The sequence below is a fragment of the Leguminivora glycinivorella genome, chromosome 18, assembly GCF_023078275.1.
Source record: "Leguminivora glycinivorella isolate SPB_JAAS2020 chromosome 18, LegGlyc_1.1, whole genome shotgun sequence".
Taxonomy (NCBI): Eukaryota; Metazoa; Arthropoda; class Insecta; order Lepidoptera; family Tortricidae; genus Leguminivora; species Leguminivora glycinivorella.
In genome coordinates this window covers 18,704,653-18,720,194 of record NC_062988.1, presented here as the reverse complement: position 1 = coordinate 18,720,194, position 15,542 = coordinate 18,704,653, and the positions used below count along the sequence as shown (strand labels likewise).

General features: G+C 37.2%; 1 protein-coding gene across 1 annotated transcript in view; it reads left to right on the top strand.

The window, feature by feature from the left end:
- LOC125235751 (neurobeachin-like) overlaps nt 1-15,542 on the top strand; it is a 462,438-nt gene that overhangs the window by 299,388 nt on the left and 147,508 nt on the right.

Below are 15,542 nucleotides of genomic sequence, written 5' to 3'. Positions count from 1 at the left end.
GCAACCCATTTAATTGTCAAACAAATTGTGTCTATCCATCATCGGGTCCGGGTCACAGGAATTGTGTTTTATGCTTTTTAATTCGTTTTGCTGCGAATTATTCAAAGGGTGAAGGGTTGGGGCGAATTGTTTTAGGGGTAGTAATGGAACGATGTGAACGTATTAACTATGTTGTGATGTGTTGTGTATTATGAATGATTGTAGATTAGAACCCAATAAAAAAAAAAACTTTAGAATTACATTTTCTGCGTGATCCTATTTTTTTGCAGTTTTCATAATATTTCAATGCGATGGTAATATCATCATCATTCGCTTGCTCATATCCAATTGATTTCAGGTCTATGAGTTTTATTTCTTCACATTTTTACAAGCTTTTATTCAACTTGCCTTGTTAGTATGTTAGTGTGCGTCAAAACGTAGAAGCTAAATTTGACCCACTTCCCGATTTCCGATTGAGCTGAAATGTTGCACTCATATGTAAATCACGTGACAATGCAATATTATGGTATCATGGAGCTGATCTGATGATGGAGCAGAAAGGTGGTCATAGGAACTCTGACATGAAACGTTGTATCCCCATCGAGTAAGGGGTTTTTAGAAACATCTCGGAGAGCAGTAGATGACTGTTGAAAGAAAGGTACAGTCGGCGATAAAAGCTTGTGCGGAAAACGATTTTTTTACAAAAAACTTATTACAAATTACAATCATTATATATCGTCTTTTACAAAGTTCATCATTTTACCCGCTTCACCTATTCTAGTACATCATTGTATTTATAAAATACGGCGATCTTTCAGTTTATTTCCGTATATCTATTACTGTCAATTAAGAATGAAATTTTCTTTTTAAACGACGTGTCAACTATGCCCTTAACGATCCCCGGCTATTAAGGAATTACCTTTAGTTAAGTGCACCTGGTACCCTGCTTCTATTAATATGTAAACGCTCCTGGTTAATGTTTTTCTTCCATTAGCTGAAGCCGTAAATTAAAACCTCCTTTGACACCATGCCTACCTGGTACTTGGAAGCAAATAAATTGTTTTAAAATATTTAAACCCCCTTGTACTTTATACACGGCGGTGTGAGATAATTCACTAACACCATTTCGCAATTAGTGAATAATTTAGTAAGTTCTTCATATAATGTAGTGGAAAAAAGTTATAAACCACGTACAAGAGTATAAAATACACGTGATGCTATTTCGGAGCGGTCGTCAATTGATTTTTTATGGAGCGCGCGTGTCGCACTGTCATTTGTTTTCATTACGAACCCCAAAGAAAAAAGTTGTTACTTCTCGGTATGACAATTTTATTTTAGTGTTCGTTGTGTTTTCTAGTTCAGTTCAGTATTTATGGAGTTCGTTGGCACTATTAAAGTCGGGTCCGACCGCATAATAATAATGTGTTCATCAAAACATTCAACTGCCATCTTTAATTCGAATAACATCTTGTCGCAGTATATTTTGGCTCAGTTTGCGGTTTGTTAAGGCCAAGATGTTTAAGAACAAACTTTATACATATGTAACGATAAATCTTTTTAATTAAATATTTACCAAAAAATATATTTAAAAAAACAATACCCTCTTTTTTTCTTTGGGCAGTCATGTAACTAGCATAATGATGGCATGGCAAACAATACATTTTGCTAGACTAAAATGCATCTGAAGATATGTTTTTAAAGTATTATTTTTTTAAAACTCCTTTCGTATTAAACTGAAATAAATGTCATCCTATTAGGAAAAAATTACCAAGGCCTCCAAGTGTCCAATGCTGGGATTCGAACCAGTGTACTGCGTTATAGCCACGGATGCCTGAAACCACTCGGCCAACTGGTCACGGTGGCAAGGGTCGAAATTTTCTAGTGTATACACAATCCTTTCGTATTCTTTGTACTTAAAAAATAAATGATTATTTGCCACGCAAAAGAAATATCCTCATCTAAACTAAATCTAATTCATCAAATCAAAAAACCTACCCTTAACACTTACAAACTAATCGTGATTCATCACAACACATGTCGTGTTGTCGTGAACAATAACATCGCACGTACTATTATGTCTGGACCCTCGAATTATCGCTGAGTGGTCCTCGATTCAAGGGCGTAATGATCCCATATGGAGTGCACTTAGAAATCACTTGACGACCCTACTAAGTATGTAAACCCTAGTGTATTTTGATCTTAGAAACTGTGAAAATCTTTGTGATCAACAGTCAAATTTATCCTGGTTTTTTAAAATGCAAAAACAACTGCAAGCTTCCGAATTGAAATAATTTTTTGTTCACTTGAAGTGTTTCGGAAGCTTTTAAAACGCGTTTAAAATAGTTCACTCTTTTATCTTTGCTTAGGGATTTTTTTCAGTCCTCCCTGCTTTTAGATTTATGTCGAACGTTTGACAGGATTCACTTTTTTTATATGGCAATAATTTCCAAATATTTACGATTGGGCGACAAATATTAATTATATATTAATTACCGCCGAGACAGCTATCCCATGCTACTTCATCATATGATTTTTTGTGGTATTTATAGAGAGCCGTAGTGGCCCGGCGCCTACCGCCCGCCGAGCGCCTACCACAGGGCGAGCCTTTGGGTCCCGGATTCTTTATGTTATTGTCATCGATCGTTATTGAGAGAACCACCGAGGATGTAGGCTTCCATGTTTACATTTACCTATAGATACGAATTTACTGGTTTTTATAATATTAAAATAGTAGAAAAGTGGTAGCCCAAGACTAGAAAAAATGTTTTTAGTAAATGTTACTTTTAAAAGATCTGTTATCTGATCACCTTGATAACTAGTGTCCGTTTCAAGTAAAAGCAAGTTTTAAAATCGGTAATTAGTTTACATTTAAATGTGAAATATTTTTTGCAAGATAGGTACAGTGAATATACCTTAACTTAAACCAACCTTTATGCATGTTAAAAGACTGGTATTTTTTTTCTCACTGGACGAAGTTTTCATACAGGTTTGTAAAGCCGCGTTCAATAACTTACGTTTAACAAAAAAACAATGACAATGTGTGTTGGAACTTTATCTAACAAAAACGACGCTGCAGCATTTTATTCACTTCGTGCCATTTATTTCAATAGCTTTTAATGTAATGTTTATCATTCACTGCAATTGCGTTTTGGTGGTCGTGCATGTCCCTCGTATAACGCTTAGTAACTACATAGCTTCTGGTATTTATTCATATTTATTTATAACACGTTTCATTTTCAAATAAATTCAAGTGATGATTTTATACAGCTATGAGGTCTGGGAGCGCCATAACAGTAAAAGGCTTTGGCGGTGAACAGTTCCTCAAAAAAGTTATGAATTATTCTCAAGAAACGGCAGCTAATGGGGGTCAGGACACTCCTTCACTGAATAATTACACAGGAAGCCGCCCATAACAGCCCGCACTTAATATAAATCATCCACTTAACACTTTTTTTAACGCTGCGACAAAATCTAAATATACTGGGAACGCATAAAAAGTAAACGAAAGTTTATTTTAGTGTAGGGATGAGATAGTATGCGCCGCGGACTGAGCTACGAGCCTTGTCACGTCACTGGACGCGCGCCGTCCATCATAGCGTCCTCTATCCCTCTTACACTCATCAAAAAACCATGTGTAAGCTTTACTGTCCTTGTCTACTGTCATCATGCGTGGACTGCTTAAAACAATAGCGACGATAACTGGCCAGACATAATCTTAAAATTCTTATTTCAAAATTATTAATAGACAGATGCAAACAGTTTTTCTTTTTTTACCACTTTTAAAATCAGAAACATCGACCCTGATAAAGGCCCGATCGAAGATAGCGTTGTGCATTTTGCCCAATTTATCTTTTTTTCGTCGATATTGAAAAATGTGTCGTCGTATGCGTCACGGTCGCTCTGTTTTATTTTTTTCTTATTTTTGGCAGAATGACACAGAAATGCTTTTGGCCGTCGCCCGTTATCGCTGGGAACCGCAGTAAAAAAAAAAGTTTTTGCGAAGTGTTTTGATGCCGTATTATTGTTTCGAAATTCCTGTTAAATTATAAAAATGGGTAATGCTTATCGCGGGTGTTTTTAAGTGAAGTATCTTGCTGGGAATCTTGGATCGTTTAGCATAATTGCCGATGCGAGAACTAATGTATACTTTACTTGTGTAGGTAGAAAATGAGGTTAAGTTATTTGAGGTTAGTTGAAGCGTAGTTTGGTATAAAAGGCTTGAGAAGGCGGACATTGTTCTCAAATCAAACATGAGGCAACAATGGCGGCGATAACTGGCGGCCGCCCGTTTGTACTAAAATTCAATATTTTCCGGGCGGATGCGTTGAGGCGGGGCTCCACTCACCGCGGTTATTAATTGCAGGCATAAAAAAATTACTCATCAGCTAGTTTTTTTGTTTTATTTGTTAGTTTCTCCATTATAAAGCTGACTGTATCTAAGCATGACCACGTAGAATTTGTTCCCATGCTTGTTTTTCTGAAAGTGTCGTATCACAAGGAAAGTCTTAATTTAAGTCGTCGGTCACAAGTCACAAAACATACACTTCAAACATCCACACTTACAACCACCAATGCAAAAGTATGTGGCGGTAACTCGAAGGTGAACGTTTGAAGTATGTATTCTGTGGAATAAGTATGACTACTACGGTACCTAGATAGCCCCGCGGGATAGATTGTCAAAATTGTTCTTACCGTATTAATAACGCAATTGGGTATGGTCTACCTCGCAGTCAATATAATATTGCGTTGATCCACTTCTTACTTCATACAAGTGTGAAGCATGGCCAGTTTCCCGCTACCGTTACCGCTCCCGCTCGCACCGGCGCCCGCGCACGTCGCCTCGCGTTACCCGCGTGAGCGGGCACGACGCGCTCCTATTATATATTATTAAGCCGGTGTTTTGTTACCGGCCCTAGTGTGTTACACTGCTTTTTATACTAGGCTAATGTTACCTAAATAATAACGATATTTGTTTTTTTTGATCGATTTTATGATCGTAGTCTAAATGTTCACTCACTTGATGGAGCCTGTCGGAAATGGTAAATTTCTCCGGGATGTAATTGAGCAGATGGTAGATGCTTTCTTATTTTACTTATTTTTCTCTAAGTATCATCTCGAGTTTAGTTTTTTAAGTCGATATTTACTGAGCTAACACAAACTTAACTTGATCTTGATATCAAGCGTTCAACGTAGTCTATGGACACTTGTAAGTCCAGAGGTGTTTCATGCAGATTGCCCAGCCTAACATACCGTTGAGGTTGGGTAACCTTACTCACCCACAGGGACACAATACTCTGAATAAAGTTCAATAGGTATTATTAAAATCTGCAGTTTTCAGTAAGGTAGAGTTATTTCCCTAGTTGGGCTCTGACACAGAGTCTCCTCTGTCTGTTCGTTTGCTTCCTAATTCCCGAACTAGATCAAAAGCTTTGTTTGCCATTCCATTTTGTCGCACTAGGTACATCAAAAACTCATATCTCGTTAGAGCATGCTCAATGTATACCTAACACAAAATATTGTAAGCTCGATATTTTCAACATGAAGCTTAGTCAGTTTGTTACTGCATTGAAACATGAACGACCTGTGCTGTAGCGTTCTTCTCATATGTCTATGTGACGCATTTTGTACGTACAGACATATGTATTAGTTTAAAGATATAGTAGTTACTTTCTGCTTGCTGAATTGCTTTGGATGATGCCAATTCTTTATTTCTGCATTTAATTAATTTCCCCTTTGAGCATTTCTGTATTAGTTATTAGTGGAAACTGTTTTGGCTCATGTTTTATTCATATTGTTTATACATATTTTGTATTATTGCATGCTGTTTGTTTCCCGGAAAAAAAAAGAGTCCTAAGTATATCTACCTCATTATCACAATTTTCTTAAGTCTATTACAGACTATTCAAACAGAGCCATAACATATTTGACATGCCCTATTGGGCGTTTTTCATGGCGTCATTCCATGGCATAGAAAATACAATTGATCTTGAGACAGCGTTTCGTCAGACAGAGTTTCGGCCTAGATCTGCGTTTGATCGATTCGTCTAGACACCGACTTTATATTCAGCATTTGTAATACAATGACTGAAGGCTAAACAGTGTGACATCACCAGGATTAGGATACCTAGCTAGCCGAATGGCACAATCGCTCACGAAACGCTCACGAAACGAAGCGCTAGTAGATATCTATCTCTATCGCGCTTGCGTATTCAGCCAGGATTCGGAGAAATGCCATACCTAGGACTCCTGGAAATGAGAAATATTTTGCTAACTTTTGTAAAGATAGGTATCTTACAAGTAAAATTGCAATTTTTACTTCACGTTTAAGACAAGACAAAGGCATATATTTTTATTTATTATTGCAAAGAGTACGATCCCTCAGTCAAATGCAAATGCAGAATGCATATCAATATCATACTTTTCGAAATTGTTTGCGAGTATGTAAAAGGAAATTCTCAAAATTCCTGTTAGTTTGTCCTTTAAAATTCCGTACTTTTTTATTGAAGTTTATGTTCCAAGTACCCCATTCAGTTTTGCAAAATTACTGACACATCAAAGTTGTAATATGGCTAGATTATCGCCTGAGATGAAAAGGTGTACTGGTGGCATTTCTAAAATGGCTTAAAGGTTGACCCAGTCGACCTGATGTGGCAGATGGAAAAAGACTTGTGGATGTTCATGCGTTTGTGTTCAAAATTCTACCTATAATTCTACCTACCTAACCATATATATTTAAAAGATATGCTCCCCCTGCGCCTCGCCCGCCCGCGCGGCCCTCTAACTTTTTGACACCTGACAGACTGTTATAAGACATGTGCAAAAACGGTTGTGCTTCCAGTGTGGACCCCGGCCAGTCCTGCCTGCAGTTCCTGACTCCCGGAGAGAAGGTTAATGCATGTCTTTGACCACCTTGACAAATTTTTGCCCCCTCTTGTCCGTTCATAAACAGTTTGATTATTTCGTAAAAACTGTCTTTTTTTTATATTTCGTAAACCCAACGTTTATTGTGGGTAGTTTATAAATTGTCCTAATCCTAGTACCTACATACTTACAATAAATAAATAAATAATTGAGCCTATATACGTCCTCCGCTGGCCACAGGCCTCCTCTCTCGCGGAGGAGGGGGCTCGGGCTATAGTCCCCACGCTAGCTCAATTCCGATTGGTATTAACTTCACATACACCTTTGAAGTTCTTATTAATAATAACTTTTTGATCATTAAGTCATCATCAGTCTCATCTCCAATTTATTTTATAGGTTCAAATCCAAACTGTCTATTGTCACCTGCATCCAGCAGGTTACCGATCCGATTATGTATAAGCCCAATAACCGGCGGCCGGCGCTGAATTATTCATCCGGCAAATTGTAATATTATACGATACGATACGGCTGCATTCGGAATGCGCATCGATGTCTGCATGTCTAGGTCGGATGAGGCTTTCCATTTCGACACCTACCTGGGTGGCTAGCCGAATGGCACAATCGCTCACGAAACGCTCACGAAACGAAGCGCTAGTAGATATCTATCTCTATCGCGCTTGCGTATTGGCGCGACAGAGCCAGCGGCGTATCGCTTTCGTTTGGCGTCGGAGAAATGCCATTCGGCTACGGGGCCTGTACCTAATATATTTAGCAAACCATTTTCACGCAATATATATAGGCATAGTAGACCGGTAGCCCTGAGAAGCGCTGGCTGGATGTCGTGACAGCGGACATGAAAGAGAATAATCTCACACCTAACGATTACGATGTGGAGAAGACTGGGCAGGAAAGCAGACCCTGGCGCTAGGTCGGGAAAACACTAGGTTGAAGAAAAAGAAGATAGCTAGTAGTACGTTTTCTAAAAGCAAAAGCCCAAACATACTACAAAACATATGCGCATTTCTCCAACGTTTTAACCGCTTAACTTCGGTGTCTATTCGTTTTACCTGAATCATGTAAGAATCGCTGAAAAAAAACCATACAACTCTTACGGTAATTGAGGAATCATTATTTTGCCAGAAAATGAACCAAAAAATATCGCTCTAAATCGCCAGAATGGGAAAACCAAGATACCTAGATGAAGACGATGACTAGGGTACCGTATCTGCATGCGTTGTATGATACTGGAATGGAAGGGACTGGAGTTTGTATGGGTAGGAAGTACTTAATAGAAACTAATACATTATTCTTTGACTCTTTGACTCTCGAGTTATTTTGTTATTTATCATATGTTATTCCTGTAGGATTCCCGGTGTAAGTATAATAGTTCTAGTATTTTACACATTTATTGAGTGTTTTTGCGAAAAATTTCAATGATTCTCCGTAATAGTTACTACCTCTATTACTTGTCTTGTTCTGTGCCAATTCCCAGCATCGCTAGGCACTTACCGCGAGAATAGGCAAAATCGATGCATTCTAATAGTCGCATTGCAGATTATCCAATAATCTAATACAATACGATCGGATACTTTATTGTGTTTGCCTCGACCGTGAGCGGGCTCGGTGACCAGGTGGCTAGTATCGCTTGGGAAGCACTTAGTGTTTATTTTATTGGCTTGTAGGTAAAATCTTACGCCCAGCTAAAATAGTAGATACATTACTATACAAGTGCGGAAACGAGTGACGATAAATTAAAACACGACCGAAGGGAGTGTTTGAAATGGACACGAGTAACGAATTTCCTTTTCGCACGTGTATCGTACTACGTTTTTCAGTACAGGTGGCCCTCCGTAGTTTCGACCTGATAGGAAATGAACCACTTCTCACACTAGTGCGTAAAATAAAAAACCGGCCAAGAGCGTGTCGAGCCACGCCCAGTGTAGGGTTCCGTAGTTTTCCGTATTTTTCTCAAAAACTACTAAACCTATCAAGTTCATAACAATTTTCCTAGAAAGTCTTTATAAAGTTCTACTTTTGTGATTTTTTTCATATTTTTTAAACATATGGTTCAAAAGTTAAAGGGGGGGGACGCACTTTTTTTTCCTTTAGGAGCGATTATTTCCGAAAATATTAATATTATCAAAAAACAATCTTAGTAAACCCTTATTCATTTTAAAATACCTATCCAACAATATATCACACGTTGGGGTTGGCATGAAAAAAAATATCAGCCCCCACTTTACATGTAGGGGGGTACCCTAATAAAACATTTTTTATTATTTTTTATTTTTGCACTTTGTTGGCGTGATTAGTATACATATTGGTACCAAATTTCAGCTTTCTAGTGCTAACGGTTACTGAGATTATCCGCGGACGGACGGACGGACGGACGGACGGACGGACAGACAGACATGGCGAAACTATAAGGGTTCCTAGTTGACTACGGAACCCTAAAAAGCACCATGTGTACTAAAAATATGTCTGTAAATAATTGTCTACTGTTTTCCGTTATTATTTTTATTCACTGCATATCCATGCTGAGATCTTTAAATGTCGCAAAATGTGTAGAAAATTTTTGTTTTATTAATTTAGTCTAAATTGTGACGATTATTCTTAGGACACGGTTAGGCAGAAATATTCTCACTAAAGTTTTTGTTTATCGCCTAATCCCTCATTGTCCCTAATGCCATATTATATTTATTTTATAACAATTAAATATCCATATCCATAAAATTGATTTTATAATATTAATGTACTGTTACCTAAGGCCTTAATCACACAGTGGATAAATGTTTGTATAGCAATCATTCATACCAAACGATTATAGTCAATTAATTACACCAACAATTAATAAAAGCGAGAGGAGGCGCGCCGGCGCGGCCGAACCGGCAATTATCGGGCTAGGCCTACCATCGCGTCGAGGAAACAAACCCGGTTAGGATAATGTAAACCTGTGATCAAGTGTTATTGATTTACGGTGTAAATTTTATATTCGTTCTAATTTATATTTGTACTCTACCTAGAGACTAATACCCTTTTTGTTAACACTTTATTGTACAAGAAAAGAATACAACACATGTAAAATAAAAAGTTTCAGTACAAATGAAAATGAAAATGAAAATGAAAATGAAAATGAAATATTTATTTTTCAAGTAGGCATATTACAATGCGCATATGAACGTCAAATAAAGCTACGCCGGCTCTAACCCTACGCCTCAGCCTCGAGAAGATTTCAGTCCCCCCTCAGTTGGGAGGGGGGTATCCACTATGGGACCGGCAAGAAACTCGGCGGGCAACTTCTTTTCAAAACATTACATCTTATAACTAACATGCATTAAATAACAAGATACAATTTAACATGCAAAAGTATTCATCAAAGAATATGAACAGACTAGGTACTCTATGGAAATTAATTTCAATAAATTATATTATTGCTTAATAATACGTCGTTCTTCTTCAGAGAAAACATATCAAATTGTCACAGAAGAAAAAGATAATATGAATCTCAATATCATTAAATATGTAATTTACCTACACAACATAAAATATAAAATATTTGATGTGCTTTCTTATCTGAACTGTGTCCTCTATACATAATACAATTATTTTAATTGATATTCGTTTTTTGTAGTTTCTGGTTCGGGCCATGCATGTTTGTCTGTCAAATAGTCCTCGACTCTGTAATAAGCCTTTAACATCAATGATTTTTTTAAGTAGTTCTTAAGAGCTGGGAGAGGTAATCTCAAAGCAGTGTCAGGTAATTTATTATAAAAATGAATGCATTGCCCAACAAATGACTTCTGTACTTTACGGACACGAAACTTCTTTATGGCAAGCTTATTTTTGTTTCTAGTGTTATAATTATGGATATCAGAATTCTTAGTGAAACAGTCTAAATTCTTAACAACATAAATACTATCATAAATGTATTGGGAAGCTACAGTTAAGATATTAATTTCTTTGAAGAGTTCTCTTACTGATTCACGTGTTCCTAAGTTGTAAATAGAACGAATGGCTCTCTTTTGTAATACAAAGATAGTCTGTATGTCAGCTGCTAAATTATCCCTCTACTATCTATCTCTTAGAACTCTTGAGAATAATATCAGACAATATTTGAAGCTAATCTATCTATTAAAGAAATTGGACACTCTATTTTCAATTATAATCTAACATAGGATTTCAAAAAAATATTGTTTATGCTGTAAGGTCAATCAATACGGATGTGATGTGTGTCATAAGGAGAAGCATGTCACGTCATCATATTTTGCCTTTTTACTCATTGTCACAGGTCGTTTTGCCAGTTCATGCTTTGTTACTTGCTACTCACGATTAGTGGTAAACATATTGAGCTCCCAATAAACACTAAGCATTGTTTAAATAGGCCAAATGGGAAGGCAGACACACACACTTACCCTGACCTTAGCACTCGACTTTCAACTGTTAGAAGTCGGCTGGTATAAGATTTTTTGGACATCTATTACTAAAAAAAAACCCTTAGGCCTACTTTCTACACTCTAGTTGAATAAACCCCTTCGCCAGGGTGTGGTGTGTGATATTTTACGAGTGCCCCGCCCCGCCCCGCCCGGCCCGCCCCGTTAATATACCAGTGTTTATTATAACACTGTTATTATGAATACTTTTATGTGTGGTCTGACAGATACCCGACTCGTTTTTAGGCGGTGACATAGCAAACAAGTTTTTTTTAACTGTTAGCTCTTGCTGGTCGGAATGCGTTCAAATTGTTGAAGTGATAACTTTTGACACGTTACGTGTATGAAAACAATATCTGGTAGTGTTTTTCTTTGGACCAATTATAAAAGAGATATAGATGTACTACGATACAATTTATAAAGCAATTATCTAATTATTTCTCAAGAAAGTTACGAAGCTAGCAAAATATGTATGTCTTTTGTTTTTAATGAGTGCAAATTAAAAATATTACAGTAAATCTAATTTAATTAGGTTAGCTGCGAATTGCTGCGAAGCATGTCTGAAACTATAGCTATCGTGATCTGCACAGGCCCCGTAGCCGAATGGCATTTCTGCGACGCCAAACGCCGCAGAAATTCAGTCTGGCTCTGTCGCGCCAATACGCAAGAGCGATAAAGATAGATAGCTGCGAAAGAGATATTATCGTGAGAGTTTGTTCATTCGGCTACGCACACTGTAAGTTCTTAACTTCTAAACCAGTCTCGCGAGTGACTAAAAAATGTGATTTCTTGTGTGTTTTTTTTCACTAACAGATGTAATATTCGAAAGACTTTTCTCAGAATTTTTAACTCTCTCAAAAGCAAAAGCTAGTGTACCTAGTCTCAATCACAAAGCTAAAAAACCGACCACTTCACTTTAAAAACAGTTTTTTAACCATTTAACTTATTCTCGTGTCTGTTTTTATCCCCACGTAATAGTCGCTCTCGTTTTAGGCAAACGCAACAAACCAACTGCAGCGACCAGGCGCACTGTATGAGGCCTATTCGGATTTAACTATTTATACGTCCGGATTATTTAGGATTATTTAAGCCAATCTTACCAACCTACTCAGGATGTTCAATAATGTTTAGGTGTACTGAAACAATGTTAAAGTGATATATTTTTTTTATACTGATACTTAAATACTTAAAGAAAAATATTTTCAAGTTATTAATTATGATAATGAGCTCGCTGCACTCTGCAACCTTTTCAACAGTATTTAAATTGAGATTTTATTTAGTGACCTATTTTTTAAATAGTGGTAAAGCCTAGGTAGGTACCTATAGTTAGGTAACTATACCACCATTGAACATGGACATGTGCCTTCATCATCGATTTCCACACTCCTGATGTCATAAGTATGTGGTTATGAGACTTACGAGTAATGTCCAGTCATTAATCTATCTATACGTTAGGCTATCTCGCCATTTCCGCCTGTGTCTCGGTCTTACGAGCTCCTCGGACGTTTGGCAGTCCCATTTTAGCTTGATAGTAAATTTTTCTTATCAAAATTAAATGAAAACTTTATCAAAGTGTATCCACAGAATCAGCCTTAATGTCAAATAAGGTAACATAAGACAAACGCCTGCGTAGGCGTAAGGTGACCACGCTCCGTACGGAACGGAGACTTTTATTGATATGTCCCCGATTTTGTGAGCCGCGAGAATTCCTTTACGACTTCATACAATTTGTGGGACATTCAAGTGCAAGATGAATTTGACTGTTTTGGATTTTCTACATGGTCATATTTAAAATTTAACTTTATTTAACAGTTTTCGTGGAAGTAAAGTGGATAAAATGTCCAATTGACTACAAATAAAACATAATTTTGTAGGAGGTAGGGCATAGCGAATGGTATTCCGCTTTGTGTGGTAGGGCACAGCACAGCGGATATCGTCTCGCTCGAATCTAGAGCAGAGCCCAACTGGGGTAGTACTAGTACCTTCGCCTTACAGAAGACCGCAGCCAAATAGCACTAGACCCCTACTCATAGTGTTGTGTTCCTGCCGGTGAGTAAGGCTGCCAGACCTCAACGAGGGTGCGGTGTGGTGACGACGGGAGGACTTACGGAATTCTATTCTATTTAGAAATGTGACTGACAGACGGACGTGGCGCAGAGTGGCGCTATAAGCATTCGGTTTGTACCTCATTGATACGGAACCCTAAATAACTGACTGTCATCAATCATGTCGTTTTTATAAAAATGTGATGATAACAGTGATACTTATCTCACTTATTTCTATTCAAGTTATTACTAAAATAAAGACTCAATGTAGTTCGAAAAACAGGCTCAGCTCAATGTTGATATGATTCCTCGCTAGTCTGTAAAGAATGTCACGTTCGAAACGTCAGGATAATGAGTATAAACAATTAAATAACAGGAAGTGCGATATTAAGACATTATTTAGTTTAAAATGCCTATGTTTCCGTTATAATCGTGCTACATACACGTTGTTCACAGTAAAAAGGATGCAAAAAATGGTTATTATGGTACTTACATTCACATTTATGTAATTGCAACCTTTATTAGTTAATTTTATAGTTTAATACTTATTTTGCTCGTAATTTTGTTGAAGTGTTGAGACTTGAATCATTGTTATTAATTATTACCTTTTAGGTTTTATTATAATTGATGCTATCTATTAAAAGAATTAATAGTCTCTTTTTTGCTGTGTACTTAACACAGCAAAAAGGAGTGTACAGTATAATTTTTTAATTGGGTTGGCAACGCGCACGTGACACTCCTTGAGTTGCAGGCGTCCATAGGTCACGGTGACCGCTGTCCATCAGGCGGACGGTATGCTTGTTTGCCACCTACGTAGTATAAAAAAAATATTACTCGCACTATTTGTTTTTGCATGAATAAGTAGATCAGTTAATATTACTTATCATATATTCTCTGTAAACTATTTGGACGTAGCAGAATGTTATGCATATGTGAATACATGAACGCGATAAACACATAAGTTTATTATACCTGCAGAATTTTCTATTAACCAAGAACTAAATAGAATCTCGTAATGTATTGAACAATATTCAATTGGAAGCCATGTTGTATGGAATTTTCTAGAGCTTATGAGAATCTCCTATAATATTTATTTATTTATTTAAAGCTGTGGGCTACTTCACTACAGTGACATTTGACACTGACAAGGCCGTGTCTATTTCTGGGTTGATAAGTAACATTGTTACTCAGCGTCTAAATTTTTCTTGTTGAACAGGCCATGAACGGCGAAGTGTCACTACGGGGCGACAATTGTCAGTTTTGTGAAATAGGCCACTGAAGATAGTAACTCACGCGATTGTGATTCACGGGTTAAAATGTAAAAATAAATAAATCTTATGAATTTCCTAATTAAAATAATCTTAGGTCCAGTGGACCCTAATGTAGCTTACGACTTACGAGTAAGTAGGTAGTTTATGCCAATTTCCCGACACTAGAATTTCCAGGTGTACGAAAATATTTTGCTTGAGTTAAAAACTGAGACTTTCGCTAACGCTTTGTCAATTTACATGCAAAAGTAGTTGTACGCATATCTGTCTGTTATCTATAATATCTATATGCTTAAACCAATGATTTAATTGAAATAAAAATCTGCCCGAGGCAGGAGTCAGGATTATTTTTAATGAATCATCATTCATTAATTTCATTATAATTCCACGCAAAATCGTGGTCTCTTTAAATTATTATTTTTATTTAGACTGCTTAGAAGTGATCCTAAGTGGGTGGTAAGTTTCAAACCACGTATCAAGGCACCATAAAGTATAGAAGACTGACTCTAGGCTGTATGAAACCTGATCCATCCAGAGAAGGTACACCCCAACCAAACCCGAGACTGGTATAGAATAACCACTATAAAATTTGGCCTCCAATTATGTACAGTTATTGCTGATCTCCGGGTCACGATATACTGGTACATATGAACGATTATCTGCAGACTCTACTACAGAACAGAGAATACTTTAACTAAAGGTACTGGATAAAGGTAACCCGATACAGCCCGTAGGCCGCATACAAATGTCGTACAATCGCCGGACGTATCTGATCGGACAAAGGTCTCAGAAACATCTGAACACGCCTGTAATCCCAAGGAGCTAGATATTTTTGAGCCTCTCGGTCGCTCCGATATATCTGAAGGCAATTGTCCGAGGATTCCTCAGTGTCGTAAGTTTCGCAAATGGCTAATAACTCTTATAAGTACCTATTGGTTTGTTTCTCAGTATTTGGCGCG